Source organism: Centrocercus urophasianus, unplaced genomic scaffold, assembly GCF_019232065.1.
Source record: "Centrocercus urophasianus isolate 14NV4802_14NV808 unplaced genomic scaffold, USGS_Curo_1.0 seq_31, whole genome shotgun sequence".
NCBI lineage: Eukaryota > Metazoa > Chordata > Aves > Galliformes > Phasianidae > Centrocercus > Centrocercus urophasianus.
In genome coordinates, this window is record NW_024884878.1 from 4142739 (window position 1) to 4158096 (window position 15358).

Below are 15358 nucleotides of genomic sequence, written 5' to 3' on the forward strand. Positions count from 1 at the left end.
TAGGACAGAATTTCAGTTTGTTATGCATATACATGGCTCTGTTGCTCTAAATGGAACAACAGTGATAGGTGATGACCCATCCTTTCATCTTCAAAAGCAACACAGAAAAACAGCTTAATGTTTCAAGGCAGAGTTGGATCCAATCTGTTGCTGAACATTTTTTTTTGTTTTGTTTTTCTTTTTGCATTCTGTTTACACACCGTATAGAATAATCACATCCTCAGTCATCTGCCATCTTCTTGTCATTGTGACTTCATGGATGATCCATTACTTACTTGGCTGTTGTGAAAAGCATTTCAAGGGGAGATCTCTGCATTTGTTTCAGGGCTTCATGTTTTCCCAAGCATTGCATCCCATTCTTTCCTTCAAGCAGTTCTCTGGAGTTTGGTCAAAGGAATCGAAGTCTCTGGAATAACTTGCTTTTTTCTAATGAGGAAATATTTTTGGTGTTGTCAAAACCAAGATCATTCTGTTATAGAATCTGTAAGTTTGTGAGAGGTGTGGTTGTTCTTACAGTGGCTTAGTTGTGGTTCACCGATGGTCAAAGAACTTTTGCACTGTGGATCTCATTTTGTGTCACAGAAGCTGAAGATGTGAAACTTTAGTAGCTAGATGGGAGCTAAAGCAACAGGTTTAGGAGAAGGAACTGGAGAGAACTGAGATCCCAGGTCTGAATTCACCTAGATAATGCTTAGGTTCAAATTGCCATTTAGTTTTCCTATATGGAGATAAAAGGAAAGGCTGCAGAAAAGCCAGTTCCAGGGCTGTCCTGCAGCGTCCTCAGCACTATAGGCTGGAACAAATCCTGTCAAAATGGAGCATTGCTGGAGTCTGTTGGCTGGAGATATGGGACACGTGGTGGAATGAAGAGGATAAGCACTTTGGGTTTGTGTGGGTTTTATTATGGGATGTTTAGGGGAGAAGCAGGAGGTAAGGAAAGGAATGGACCTAGGGGTTTTGTTTGAGGAGGAACAAACGTGAAGGTAGAGAAATGAGAGGATAAAAGCAGGCTGGTTGTCCAGGTGCCAGGAACCAGAGATAGCTGGGAGCCAGCAGTGCCTGAGCTTAGCTTCTGCAGGAATTCCCATTGTGCATGTGTTCTCCACTAGCAGACCTCTGTCCTACTAGGCTACAGAGAACAGGATGAAACTCTTGGCATAAGTTGTGTTTGTGCAAGTGCTCTGTGTGTCTGCTGGCAATTGATGTGGTCACATATATGTACCATATGTTTTACATGGTGTATGTACTGTATGTGTTTGCCTGTTGAGAATGCATGCTGCACCTAGCTGCTGGTTGAACCTGGAGGCTCAGAGCTGAGCAGCCTCACCTCTGCTAGGCTGCCAGATTCTGCCTATCCTAACAAATTATGGTCGTTTTCTCTCAGCCAGGGACCAGCAGGAAATTCAGTCTCATCTAAGTGCTTATGAAGTACCCACCTCACCCTGTATGTAAGTTATTGGGGGCTGTAAAAGCAGAGGAACGCTTGCAGGGATAGAAAGAAGATTGATCTTTAGTGCCATGTCTGCCATTGAGAAAATAAAGAGGTCATAACCTACCAGAAAAGCAGAGGTGGAATGCCCTACAGAGGCTTTGTGGTTTTCTGAGGGAATTTCCATCTGGCTGCTCTGTCAAACTGGTTGTGTTAGATGTCTGTGACTCTGCTGTTCTCATCTGCTTGCAATGAGTTTTTATAAACAGTCTAACATGATTGTTCATCCATCTTGGCAACCAGTAGAATATCACTCTCAAAACTATTTCTGTGAAGATGTTATGTAGTTATAAGAGTATATATAGTATATAAGAGTTATATAGTTCCTAATGCTTTCTCACTTGCAGTACTTAGTACCAGTCTTAATAAATTTGTATGTTTGTGTGGTGGAATGTTGCTGTAGTGGATGATAAACCAAGGTGCCTCACAAGTCCAGGGGATAAGGCTCACTTGGTGTTCTCATTTCTGGGAAGACTGCAAACATCACTGTGTATGGAGTCTGAGATGTGAAAAACCCTCGGGCCTGAATCACTGAATCCAATAGGGGTGATAGGAAAAGCTCTACCCAGCCAACTTGTTTACCCCCAGCTGCAGAGGAAATGTTTCATGCTGCATGTGTTTTTAGAGATCTTTGTCAGTTTAACTGCTCTGGGAAGTAAACTTGTAACGGGTTGCAGATGATATGGAGCTTAAGGTGATGTTTTACCACACGCAGGCAAACTGATGTAATAGTTGTCTTGTACCTAGAGGTGTAATCCTGTCTCTCTTCTGTTTGGCCTTAGGACTTTTTTGGCCCCCAAACAAATCTGTCTGAGAAGCCAAACCCTTTCCCTCTCCCTGTGGAGGAAAAAAAAAAAAAAAAAATCTTGTTTTTGCCAATCGGAGAGGCTAATTAGGATAGAACTGGTGCAGGCACATAGGGAGGACTAGGAAAGCATGGCTGTTAGCAGAAGAATATGACCTGATTTCATCAGCTGGCACCCTTCAGGATATTGGAGAAGGTATGTTTGGGTTGGAAGATCTGATCTTGCTAATTTCCCATGGTAGCACCTCCAAGGGAAATGCTGCCTTTTCTTGTCTTTTGGTTTGATGCATGCAATTTCAACTGGATTCCTTTGCTTTCAGACCTTTTTAAAAAGAGATGTGAGACTAAGAGGATGGTGTCTTAAACTGAGGAGCCTGTGCTGCATAGAAGGCAACCTGGAGTTGTGTGACCTTGTGTCATCATGACATCCAAAATGTCCCAGTTTCCTGGGAGAGGGAAGCTTTAGCTATATTGTTCTGTATTTCAAGTACTTGGACCTGAAACTGGCTGCAGAATATAGGACATTTCAAAACTGTTTCAAATCAAACCAGTTAAAGAATGAGAACCTTACTAAGTGAAATCTGAGATTGTTAACTGTGATGTGTGCTGCTGTGCTTCTTCCTACAGGGTTGATACCAGATACACATCATTGTTGCATGTTAATCAGCCTCTGTGAGAACTGGAAGCTTCAGAGGCTACAAAGAGGCTGTAGAAGTAGACTATTTCTTGTCATTTATCTTGAGTGAAGGGTGACTGCTGTTCTGATGTAATAATTTCTTTATACTGCTGATGAATTATTTCAGCATGGCAGTTGGTGAGAAATGTCTTGAACAATGTGGCATGATTGTTGGAAGGCTGCTAGTGATGCAGAATTGCCCAGGCATGTTGAGATGAAGACATAGCTATGTGTGCCAGGTCTATTTACAATTTCTAGAAATTTACTTCTTTAGCTACTGAAGGCAGTTCATGACCTTCTTTCATTCAGTTCCTCAACTCCTTTTAGTGTTCTGTGAAAGCATTCAGAAAGTAGGACAGAAGACCTACCTGAAGCTAATTTTCAATTCCATATGTTTTCTGAACTAATTTTCTGAATGATTGATTAGGTTTTTCCTTAGTGAGTTCAGTGAGCTGGGTCTCTTCTCTGTCCAGTTGCTAATTTGGGTGAACTGTGGAGGGCTGTAATTATGTTGAGGTTTGAAAAGCTCTCTCAAATTTTGTTGAAATTGGATGGTGATTGGGAAAGTTATTGAAGGGAGCATATAGGTAATTGAATTTTGGAGGCTCTTTTTCTAGGAGGTCATGAAGTATAATTGAGGTATAATTCCACATTACACCTTGAAAGTTAGTAACACACATGGATAACAAGCCTACAGAATTAAGCATTGTTGCAAAGTGTAGTAGCAGCGGATTTTCATGGGCACATGTCAAGTGAGGTTAGTATAGCATAGATGTTGACTTGATCAACAGGAATGATAACCAGCCTTGCTCTTACTTTATTTTTCTTCTAACCAGCCGGGCAAGGTAAATGTTAACCTTCCAAATTTGCTCTGTTTTCCCTGTAGAGATGGTTGTACTATGAAAATGGTCATTACCGTCATTACCAGCAGCTCTGATAACCTGCCTTGATAGTGATCTTGGCTGAAGGACTGAATGTGAAACGGTCACGAAGACTGTTCTCTCTGTGTCTTATGAGTTGTCAAGTAACAGCTGCTGTGGGCTGTGATCTCTCGAAGCCCAGCAGGATTCTGGATTGCTGAGGTTTCTACAGCAGGCTGGTCCAAACTGAGAACAGCTCATGTTGCTACATGTAAGTATATCCACATCTCTTCCATCTGCCTTGTATGTAGAAATATTTGTGGTCCATCCATTCTCACACCTCATGCTGCATAAGAAATAGTTCAGACCTTCTAGAACTATTATTATTATTCCTCAGTAAATCCGATGGCTTTCGTTTAAACTGCTGATGTTTTCTTCACTCCAGAGTGGAGAACTATTGGTACTTGGTGTTTTGCTACTTGGGATTTTGTTCAAGACTATCTGTAACAGAGTTAGGTGGATTTTCCAGCCTTTTTCAATTTTGCTCATTAGGAGATTGTTTGGTCTATACAAGAGGGTAATACTACTGAAATTAGTGGCTGGGCCATATGCATTTAACATTAACAGTGCAGTTAGTAAGCAGTCTAGGCTTTTGGCAACAATGCATGTTCTGAAATGGCTCAGCACACAACAGGCAAGTGAGCAGGTTAGCACATGACAGGTCAGCCTTTTGGATGGCATTCAGGACAGTTTTTTTGATGTGCCAAAAGTGTAAGCCAGTTCACTGTAAATCTTATTTCAAAGGATGCAGGAAAGACAGCTCTAAAGTCCTTGACAGAATAAAAAGCAGTAGATGGCTGAGTTTCCATCTGGATACCTGCACGTTAAGCAAGCAGAAGTACTATGGCAAACTGCCACAACAGGCTGTGGTGCTATCAACTAGGCCCAGTTGCATAGTGATTGGCACTGAACATACATGGCATACTACTCTGGCCTTGGTTTTCTAACCTTTTTGCTTTGTTAAGAAATGATCAAGTCTAGAAGAGGTAGTACTCCAGAATGTAGTACCTGTCTGCATAGATCCTGTTGAAAAAATTGTGAAATCCTTTTGCAGAAATTTGTTAGCTTTTGCAACCATTCATGAACTGTCTGAACAACTGCTTGAAATACTGATACTCACTGAAGATCATTATGAAGAAGAAATAAGACATTATCTTTCATAGCAGGCCTGGAAATATGCCTGTATGACACATGTAAGAATATGATTATACAAGAGAAATTTTTTAAGCAGTGACCTGGTGGTCACTCCTTGTGAACCATGATTCTGTTTTGGATTATCTGTGTGGATGCCATCTGCATTGGAATGGACATTGAATGTAGCAAGCAGAAGGCTGCTGAAAAGCTGCAATTGTTTCTACTGGTGAGATTAGCAAGTTTTTGGAGAGGTTGATGACTTCTTGGAGGGACTAAAACTGGGTTCTGTGAATGAAATTCCTGTTAGCCCAGCACTCCTTTTTGCTAGAACTAACCTGACCTGGAAACCCAGTGAGTTGCATTCCTTCCTAAATCTTCTTTTTTAACAGACTTTAAATTCCACTGATGCTTCTGTAGAGATTTATAATAGAAATTTAGTACTAGTACTAGTTAGAGGAGAAGTTAAACAGAGAGAATGTTATTTTACTATGGGATTAAAAATGCAAATCGTATTTCAAGGACCGGAAGATTTTAGTTATGAGTGTTGCCCTGCTCTGATTTTTATGCAGCAGGATTTATCTCCCTTGCAGCATCCTTGTATTGAATGGGTGAAGTTCCAGGTCCCAAACCACAAGGTGGTTCCAGGGGAATCCTTGTAATTCACCGTGTTGGCAGTTCTGATTACCTCTGATGATACCTCATGTTAACACAATAAACTACAAGTGTTCTGTAAGCATCTACACAACAGTAGTATCTTTCCTTACACCATAGTAATTTAAAGATAAGAGAGAAGAATTACCTTTGTCCAGTAGATATGGTTGAGAAAGTAAGAGATTCTGGTACAGAAGAACAGGAGTCCATAGTGCACTCCTTTGTGGTGCTGCCATTGATTAAGGTGTGAAAACAATTCTGATTGATGCTGTTCTGTGGTGCCTATCTTTCTGTTCATAACTCAGACAGTAGAAGAAGAGGTGAAATGGAATGTAATTGATTTTGTGAAGTAGATGTTTTGGCCTTTTTAACATCTGTCTGAGCTCAGAGCAGTCTTTAGCTTCTACTGTTTGCAGTATTCCTCAAGACAGCTGAAGTATTTTCATAACAAGAGCAAGGTAGGTGCTAATTTCATGGTGGGTTGACCTTGAAGTAAACACAGTAGTTACACTTTACACTACAGACAGGTCATTTGCTTGTGTAGCGTCTGTGTGGGTCTTTGTTTCCCTCCCAGATCACTCTTCAGAGTGAAGCTGAATTTGGAGGACAAATTTTGTGAGAGGACAGCTCAACCAGTGAGTTGTTTGCAGGGAGAGAGCAGTCTGTTTTTTTACCTCTTCTCTGCTTTACTGACTTCTTACTCCACTGAGTGTGCCAGAAACGGCCCTTCTTTTTGACCAGCATTTTGTTGCCATGCAACCAGGACAGCTGTGGGCTGGTCTGACCAGTCTGACCATTGCAGCTGGTTCCAAGTCCTTCACTTGTAAGCGGAGTTGAGCCCTCCTCTCCCTGTGTCAGAGGACAGCAAACACTTGCAGGACTCTAGTTTCATTTTCTGTCTTGGTGAGGTCACAAAGAAAAGTAACTTTTTGGGGAAACCTATATCAAATTTCTGTGGTACTGAAAGAGGTAAAGTTTTCCTCCCATCCTTTCCTATTTGATGTTAAAGAATATTCTGCTAAGCAGAGAGATAATGCTACTGCAGTATTGGACATGGTTTAGTAGGAGCTGTTGGGAATAGGTGAACGGTTGGACTGGGTGATCTTTTAGGTCTTTTCCAACCTTGGTGATTCTATGATTCTATGATTCTTGTTTTGGGCTTCCTGTACTTTATAGAGATGTTATTTCAGTCCATTCATTAACTTGGTGAGAGCTCTTTTTGAAGTTCATTTGAAGTGCTCCACAGGAAGGGTGTTGACAGTTGTGGTTAGCTGCCAAGCAAACAATAATTACATGATGCACCTGTCCTCTCCCAGCTTTGGGTAAGTAGAGAGAGGAACTCCCATCACTGTGTGCTCAGCGCTGCACCGCTTTATTCTGCATAGAATTTGGGTGGAAGAACTAATTTTGCACCCCTGTAAAGAGAGTTGGGATGGGATATGTGCATAGGCCTTTGGGTTTTGAACAGGGAGTATCAAAGGTAAGAGTATAATTTCTGATAAGGAATATCTTGATAAGTAATACATATTGTTGTAACGTATATCTTTGTAAATAACAGTAAGTGGTTTTCATCATGGGGCCATGAACAATGTAGGTTCCTGAACTAAATTATTTTTCTCTTATTTTTGTTGTGATTGTAAGCTTCAGATATGACATTATCAAGTAGAGAGCTAATTCCTTTGTTCAGTGGAGTAATTCAGCTTGAAAGAGATGTGTTTTCTTCTTTTTTTTATTTTAACCTGATCCAGAGAAACACTGTACAAGAAAACAATTCACTGTGGTAGAATACAAAACTAACATCAATTGGAGAACCATCTAGATAAGTTCAAATGTGTAGAGAGGCCTTTACTCTAGGTGCCTTCGGGTGAGTGAGTAGTCTTGTTATGTTCTGTCAGTCACGGCTAATGGAGAGAAGTGTGTGCTGGGTTGGAAGGAGGCACAGATAAGGGAGAGATGCTGAAACTATAGTCCATGCCTCTTCTAGTTTAATGACATTGAGACTTTAAGAGAAGTGCAATTTTATAGCAAGTTAGAGGCAAAACTTCCTGAGGGATAAGAAAATGACAAGTTTGTACTACACATTTTTCTTTCAAGTACAAACTTACTGCATTTTCAGTGTGATTTGGCTAGATCCAGAGGGCTCCGTTATTATCCAATAGAAAATGAGACTTAACACTTTTTCATTAAACAGGTTGGAACCAAGTTAAATAGAGGTGCCAAAGTCTGCTTCAGGAATGTGTTTGGAGTCTGCTTTATGAGCAGATGGCTACCCTGTGAATGAGGCAGCTATGGTCTTGTACTTCGTACTGCTGTTGGCCTGCAGTGTGACCTTGGGCTATTTGTTTACTGATTCTCATGGCTCTTTTCTTTCATCTACTGCTCTCAAAGTCCTTGAAACAGGCTTCACAAAGGACTCTGGAATTGGTTGTGATAAGAATTTTGTGGTTACATCTCACATCAGAGCTTACCTTAAACAAACAACTGGTTACTACATATTAGATTAGTTGAAGTTCTTTAAGACAGTGTTTTCTGATGCCTTGTAAAATGATGTGTGCTTACAAAAGTCTGTTTTTATGCACTGGTGGATAGGTAGCTGTCCTTGGAGCAGGATTACCCACTGTGTTTTCATGTATTCAAATGCAGATTGTTGCAGTTTCTACAGGTGTACTATTGAAGGCCATCTGAAAACCAGGAATTTTATACTAACATAAATTTATAATTTGTTTTCTTTGTGGTTATTGTGAACTTATAAGAAGTATCAAACACAACTTCACTCCCTTAATGGCTTTTCTTGCAGTATAAGAAGGGGAGGACTCCTCTTGGGGTCATAGAGTTCATTTTGCTTGCAGGTGTTGGCTTCTAATCTACTGGCCTTCTTTAGTGCTTAGTGCTAGCATTTTACTGGTTTCTGCAGTGTAATGAGATGTGGCTGATTACAGTGGTTGTGAGCCTCCAGTGGATATAGGATAAAGAGGTTCTAAAACATGTAAAATACTGTTGGAATTCAACTGTAAACGCTGAAGGAAGCTCTTCATTTAACATGAACTTTAGGAGACCTTCTCTTGGAATGTAACAAAAAATAAATAAATAAAAGAGAAGTAGAAATAGAACTCCTTGGGCTGAAAAGATTCCTATTGAAATCTTCTCTGTAGTGATGGAGGGTGACTAATAGAAAGAACTGCTAAAAAATATGACTGATCTCCATTGTGCACAGCACAGTTTAATTTGCTTTTTGTCCTAATGGCAGAGAAATTTGCAAGAATAAATCCTCACATGCAAAATCCTTGGGAATTTTGCATTCCTTTGGGAGTGTGTATCCAGGCAGCTTTTTTCTCTTTCTTTCTAAGGGTTTTGGAGGAAGCACAGCTTTACTTCTGCTTTTTCCATTAGTCAGTCTTAAGTTCTTCAGTGCACCGCTTTACAAAATACATTAATCCAAATGCAAGTGCCAGCTCATCTTTTTTAATGCAGAAGTACAAACAATGTTACTAAAGCTGTTATTGGTAAAAAACTGGTGCATGAGCAAGGAGGTGCTTGTGTAAGCTGTTCTGTGCATTCAGACACCTGGGTTTGCTGCAGAATTGCTTTCCAAAGTTCTCAGAGCTACTTCCCATTGTGGCAGCCTGTGTAATCCACATGCAGTGGTGAATGAGGGTACCTGGAAAAGAGAACATCTATTCATGAGGCAGCAGGATTATCTTCTGCATCACTCTGTAAGCTGCCATGGCTACAAAACTAACCCCATTATATAAAGAAAGAGAGCTGTGCCAGTCACCACCAATACAGCTTATGTTTTCCTGAGTCATGTGTTAGCTGTTCTCTTCTAGGAAATGAATTGGATTAAATGATGATCATAGCTTGATGTCTTCTAATAGAGAGTAGGTCTCTAATGGGCTCGTTTACGTTATAGTGGAAGGCTTCTTGCAGTAATAGGGAACGCACGTGGACAGTGGATTTGGCTCTGGCAGTCTGAGTTCAGCTGACAATAGCTTTTTAAGGACGTGTCCTAATCTTCACAGAAACCCATTTATTACAGTCAAAAACAGGTAGCTGGAAGGAAACTGGATTTATAGGGGGAAATGGAAGTATGTGGGAAAACACTTGTGAGTAGCAGCCATTTGCCTTAGGTAGATCAAAAATAGCTACATGAGATTCACCACAGAGGAGGAAAGGAATATACACCATTGTCTTATGTTTTCAAGGTGGACAAATGGTTCAGTGATGCTGAAAATGATGCTTAAAAGTCGCTACTTTGTTCTTATCAGCAAGTTCACTATGAAATTTGAGGTGTTAAACCTTTGCCAAAGTTGCTTCAGGGAAGTCTGTGAAGGTTTTCTTCTTGAAGTGTTAGTGGTTAACTTGTTTCCACTTCTGAGCACTTAGATTTAGGTCTGGAAAGAGTAACCTTAAGTTTCTTTGCAGTTTGCCTGACGATCCCCCTGTCTGCCTGTTCCTGGGTTAGATTCAGTCGTGCCTGGTTTTCTTTTCTTTTTCTTTATCTGTAGATTGTCATATGAGAACGTGTGGTGATTGCAAATTGGTAGGTAGCACAGCTCCATCATGCTGCTCACTCAGTCCCCCTATCAGAAGAGAATAAGAAAATACAATAAAAGGCAGCAGGCTGGAGCTGCTCGGCCCTGGTACAGGGCAGTGCTGGGCTCTGCTCACAGAGGCCTCCCCTCTGCAGCCCCCACTACCAAAACCTTATGCACAAACCCATTATGGAATGGGAATCTTGTGTCTCATAGTCTGTTACAGCAGTATCATCTGCTTTGGGAGGCACTTCTTCACTGTTTGTACTGAAAATGGGTGGATAAACATTACTCATTCATTTTCTTAAAAAGCTAACAGTAATTGTGCATTTCTAAAAATACCTTGTCTCAGAGAATAACACAATATGTAGGTATATGAATGTAACTTTATATTACTTGTAAGTGTCATTCTGCTTGACTTAAGAAAGGGAATGGGCAGAAGGATGAGGGTGTGAAGGGAGGAAAAGATGGAATCTGCAGCTTCCAGTTCACGCTGTAAGACTTACACATCTGAGCTGATTGGAATGGGATACCTTTACTATCAAGGGAAGCAGGTGAACAGTTTTTGGTTTGATGCATCTGTTGGAATTTAGTTGTCCAGTGTGAAATAAGTTTTGTAAGCAGTAGTTTTGCACTATTAACTGTGATGGAAGTTTAGACGAGAACCAATGTGTCTTATGTCTATGAAAGAAATACCTGCATTTGAGCAGGTGAATCCCATGCTGTGAGTGGAAACTGCCACCAATTTGTGACTTCCCACTTCCATACAATGCATTCCAGAAGAAATAAATTTCTTGACTTCATGCACTTTGCAATGGCATGCGTATTCTGAAAGTTAAAGCCTTTTGTCATGGCAGTGGCAGCTGTCCCCTTTTGGGCTACTTTATCCAAGCTGGGCTCACCAATGTTCTTCACAGAGGGGATGCTGATGAGCCTAAGGGTGCTGCTGGAACAGCCTGCTTAGCAGAAGTATTCCCAAGCTGCAGTGCTGCAAGGAAGGTGGTGTAGCTCCATTTTGGGCTGGGATGTTAGCAATATAGCCACCATGGTTCCTGGTGCTGGGTCTACAGCAGTGAAGTATTGACATAAGCAGGGCATAGCAGATTAGGCTGTGCTCTTCTCTCTGGATGATATTGTGATGCCTTTGTAAATAGTACAGTCTGAATTTATTCAGTCCTACTCACTGTCACAGTGTAGTCAGGTTTTAGGCAGTTGAAAGGCATAGGCTTATAGAATCAGAATCACACACTCACAGAATGACCTGGGTTGGAAGGGACCTCAAGGATCATGAATCTCCAACCCTCCTGCCACATGCAGGGCCACCAACCTCCCCATTTAATACCAGACCAGGCTGCCCAGGGCCCCATCCAACCTGGCCTTGAACACCTCCAGGAATGGGGCATCCACAGCTTCTCTGGGCAGCCTGTGCCAGCACCTCATTACTCTCATAGGAAAGAACTTCCCCCTGACATCCAACCTAAACCTTCCCTCCCTCAACTTAAAACCATTTCCCCCTGTCCTGCAGTTACCAGCCCTTTCAAAGAGTTGACTCCCCTCCTGTTTGTAGGCTCCCTTTAGGTACTGAAAGGCTGCAATGAGGTCACCCTGCAGCCTCCTTTCCTCCAGGCTGAACAAGCCCAGCTCCCTCAGCCCTGGGAGGTGCTGCAGCACCCTGATCATCTTTGTGGCTCTCCTCTGGACCCTCTCCAACAGCTCTCTGTATTTCTTGTATTGGGGAACCTAGACCTGGACACAGTGCTCCAGATGGGGCCTCCCAAGAGCAGAGTAGAGGGGGACAATCACCTCCCTGTCCCTACTGGATAGCTGCTAATATATAACTGAGAATTGCTTGAGTTGCTTATCAGGGATTTTTATTCATGTCCTTATTTAGTGTAAGTGATTGTTTGTTGTGTCATGTAATCTGACGTTTGGTCCAGAAAGGTGGAATTGCTGAGTTGTTACAATTAGGTTTCTGAGGCTGGGCCTTTAGTTGCCCTTAATATAGGCCTGTGCTCAGTAATGCATTAAATTAAGCTGATAGGTACTCTATTATCTCTATTATTGTCTTGTTCACATTGTTCCATCATTTGTAAATTCCATGGCTCAATTATATCCTGGTCACTGTGTTTATATTGTTGCAGTAATACTGTGAGACATTAGTACTAAATTCAACACCATTTATGCTGTTCATAGTGATAGAATGTAAGTGTCTTTTAGATAGGTTGGTCTTGTTTCCCTAGTTAAGCTAATGAAAGCAAAAATATCATGGTCTGGTGTACCTTATCTGTTGCAAAAACTGTTTTTCAAGCATTTTTAGAACACTGAAGTTCCCAAAAATTATGTCCAAATGCACTGGAAGGGAATGAAAAAAACAATCCAGATCCATTACAAGTGTATTTTTTGCCATGGTTTCTCATGTTGTCTCAGACTGCTCTTTTTTGCCCTTTATGTTGGGTAGAAAGAAAGTGAAACTATTATTAGTGTCCAGTTTAATGCAGTTTGTGGAAAGGAGTAATTTCAAGTATGTTTCTGAAATGTTAAATCCTCATGAAGAATAGGCTCAGAAAACACTGCCAGTAGGAGATCCCTAACATGGCATTGTATTTTGTGAAAGGTATACAGCATTTTGAAGGTACATTCTCCCCATAGTAGAAATAGTAAAAAGTGACTGTTACCACTTATCTTTTACAAGACTGTCATCTTAGCATTCCTCTGGAATAATGTATTGCACTGCTGGCAGGAATTAATGTCTGTAAACATCAGTGAATGCGTGAGTATGACAGCAAAGAAGGCCTGATACTCAGTCTGCAAAAACTGGCATAGAAGCTGGATATGAAATTCAGACTTGAGTGGAAATGTGTTTCCTCACAGAATGGTTGCTGCTTTACTGAAAGTAAGGTGTTAATTTGGTTGTGAGATAAATATGAGCCTTTCCAGGACAGTTTTGTGCTATTCTGTGCTACTTTTTGCATCCATCCTAGGGAAGCAATGCATGCTTCAGTTCTTATGCTCTGTTTACAGCAAAAATAGCTTATGTGAAGATGAGTCTGTTTACTGGAGGTTTAATCCTGAAGATCTTCCACACGTGTGCTGGTGTTTCAGCTCAAGGCAAAGTATGGTGACAGTAGGAGCTGTTTTGGTTTCTCCAAACAAACAGTGTCTCCGTTGTGTTCTCCACAGATGTCCCCTTTTCGTGGTTCATCCCATTGTCCCTTCACACTTGCCTGTGGAGACTCTCACCAAGTTTGTCCAAGCAGTGCAGCTGCCCAGGCTCTCTGCACCCTTGGAACCTCTCCCAGCCAGGGATGCTGGTGTGGTACTGTGACCATCTGACCATCTGACCGTGTTTATCTGATCATGCTTTTGAAACAAAAGCTTTCTCAAGTCCTAAGCTGACAAGAAGTATAATGCTTGATGTAATGTTTCCTGCATATTTTTTTTTGCCAGAAGCTGTTCCATAACATATGTTTGATGCTGGAAGGAGCTCTACAATTAATCCCTGTCCCAATGATAGAGGAATGTGGCAGATCAGAAGCGAGTATATAAGGTTATCCCCTACCTTTTAGCATCCATGTGATGAAATCTCTTTTGTGTGAGGTGAAGTTCAGGTGTGGAGTATGCCATTTCACAGTCTGGATACAGTATCTCTGCAGGGCAATGAAATATAAGTCAGGTTATCCAGAGAGTGTTGTCAACAAGCAAAAGTTTTATGTGTCCAGCCTTCCACAGGTGACAACTGTTATGTGAAGTTCTGAGAGGTATTGTTTCATTTGTCTTAAATGCATTGGATAGCTAGCTGCATAATAGAAATCATGAGTTCTGTTACGCCTCCAGAGATGTCTCTTGTGAGAAGCTTGTGGTTACATCAAGTGTGCAAGTTTTAATGAAAATCTATAGAACATAAAGGGAACCTGTTTACATCTCTGTAGCTCAGAGCAGCTGCATATTACATTACATCTGCAATTCTGTAGATGTTATCTGCTTCAATAAATTACACTGGATTTTTAATATTAGAGATTGCAAGGGCTTTCACAATGTATTCTCATAATTTATCAATATGCTTATGATAAGGTAATCCTCATGCCTTTGAAGAGGTCATGATGGGCATCTTAGAGTTACCTGTCATCTTGTGTTGTAATATACCAGTATGGCCATTTTATTGTTGTGAGCTTGATTTTAACTTTGTGTAATCCAGTGATCAAAAATATATTTGAATTTGAATGTATGTTTTGAAAATTAGCTACTTTTTAGTTTTCAGAATATTTCAGTTTTGCATGTTGTTTTGGCTCAATTTCTTTCTTTCACTAAGTACTGGAGAATATACAACTGGGGTTCGTATTTGTTCTAGAAAAGAAGTTGGATTTGAAAGAAACTGAAGGCTGATGATGCATACCACAATTTGGAAAATCCTTGTTTCCTGGCAGCGGCAGATTATTCCATTTTAATTATAACCAATGTACTCAAAACTCAGGTTTTCTCCTTTTGTCATGTTTCTTTATAGTGGCCACGTTCTCTACATTTATGTATTACTTATACCACACTTTTCATGCCATCCTCAGTGTGTTTGCTAAAGAACGAATCACAGAGTAGTGTCTCATCAGTCTGGCTCTAACATAAATGGAGCTCATCTGGTTTGTTTAGAACAAACATGTGAAGGACTGGGTGACAGATTCTAGTCATTCAGGCTGTAGAATTTGTGGTGTGTTATCCCATTCTTAAAACAGGAAGTGTGAAAGAAGAGTGCTTCTTTAATTGTATGTCCTCCCACATACAAGCAATAAGGTAATACTTAAACCTGTCTGAATGTGATGTTACCAAAAGCAGTCGCTGTAGGTACTTCACACTTTCTTCATATATCTGCCCGATTGTTTTCTGTAGTCTAGAAGCTTAGTAGGGACAAAGAAGGATGTAACCAGCAGCCTTTGTTTTCATGCCTCCTGTCAGCCTTCTCAATTGTTTTTTAGCTGATACCTGAGCCAAAGCCTGTGTTTTTCTTATAGTGCTGAATATGACTGCAAGAAACACTTAGTAAAGGAGTGGAGAAGGAAAGAAGGAAAAAAATGCACAAGGAGAATGAAATGAATACTTTGGAATGAAGAGAGGAATAGAAGAGGAAGAAATTCCTAACATAGAAAACAAAAGAGAGGAAAG

The 15358-nt window shown here is 40.8% G+C and overlaps 1 protein-coding gene across 3 annotated transcripts in view; it reads left to right on the plus strand.

Moving 5' to 3' along the window:
- The window catches only part of MOB3B (MOB kinase activator 3B), an 86320-nt gene that overhangs the window by 8410 nt on the left and 62552 nt on the right, over nucleotides 1-15358 (plus strand). Inside the window, exon 3 of one of the 3 annotated variants that reach the window (XM_042829431.1) lies at nucleotides 3857-4101. The exons of the other annotated variants lie outside the window; for them this stretch is intronic. The gene's annotated coding sequence lies outside the window, so the exon portion shown is untranslated. The remainder of the gene's footprint in view (nucleotides 1-3856; nucleotides 4102-15358) is intronic. 3 annotated transcript variants of the gene reach the window in all.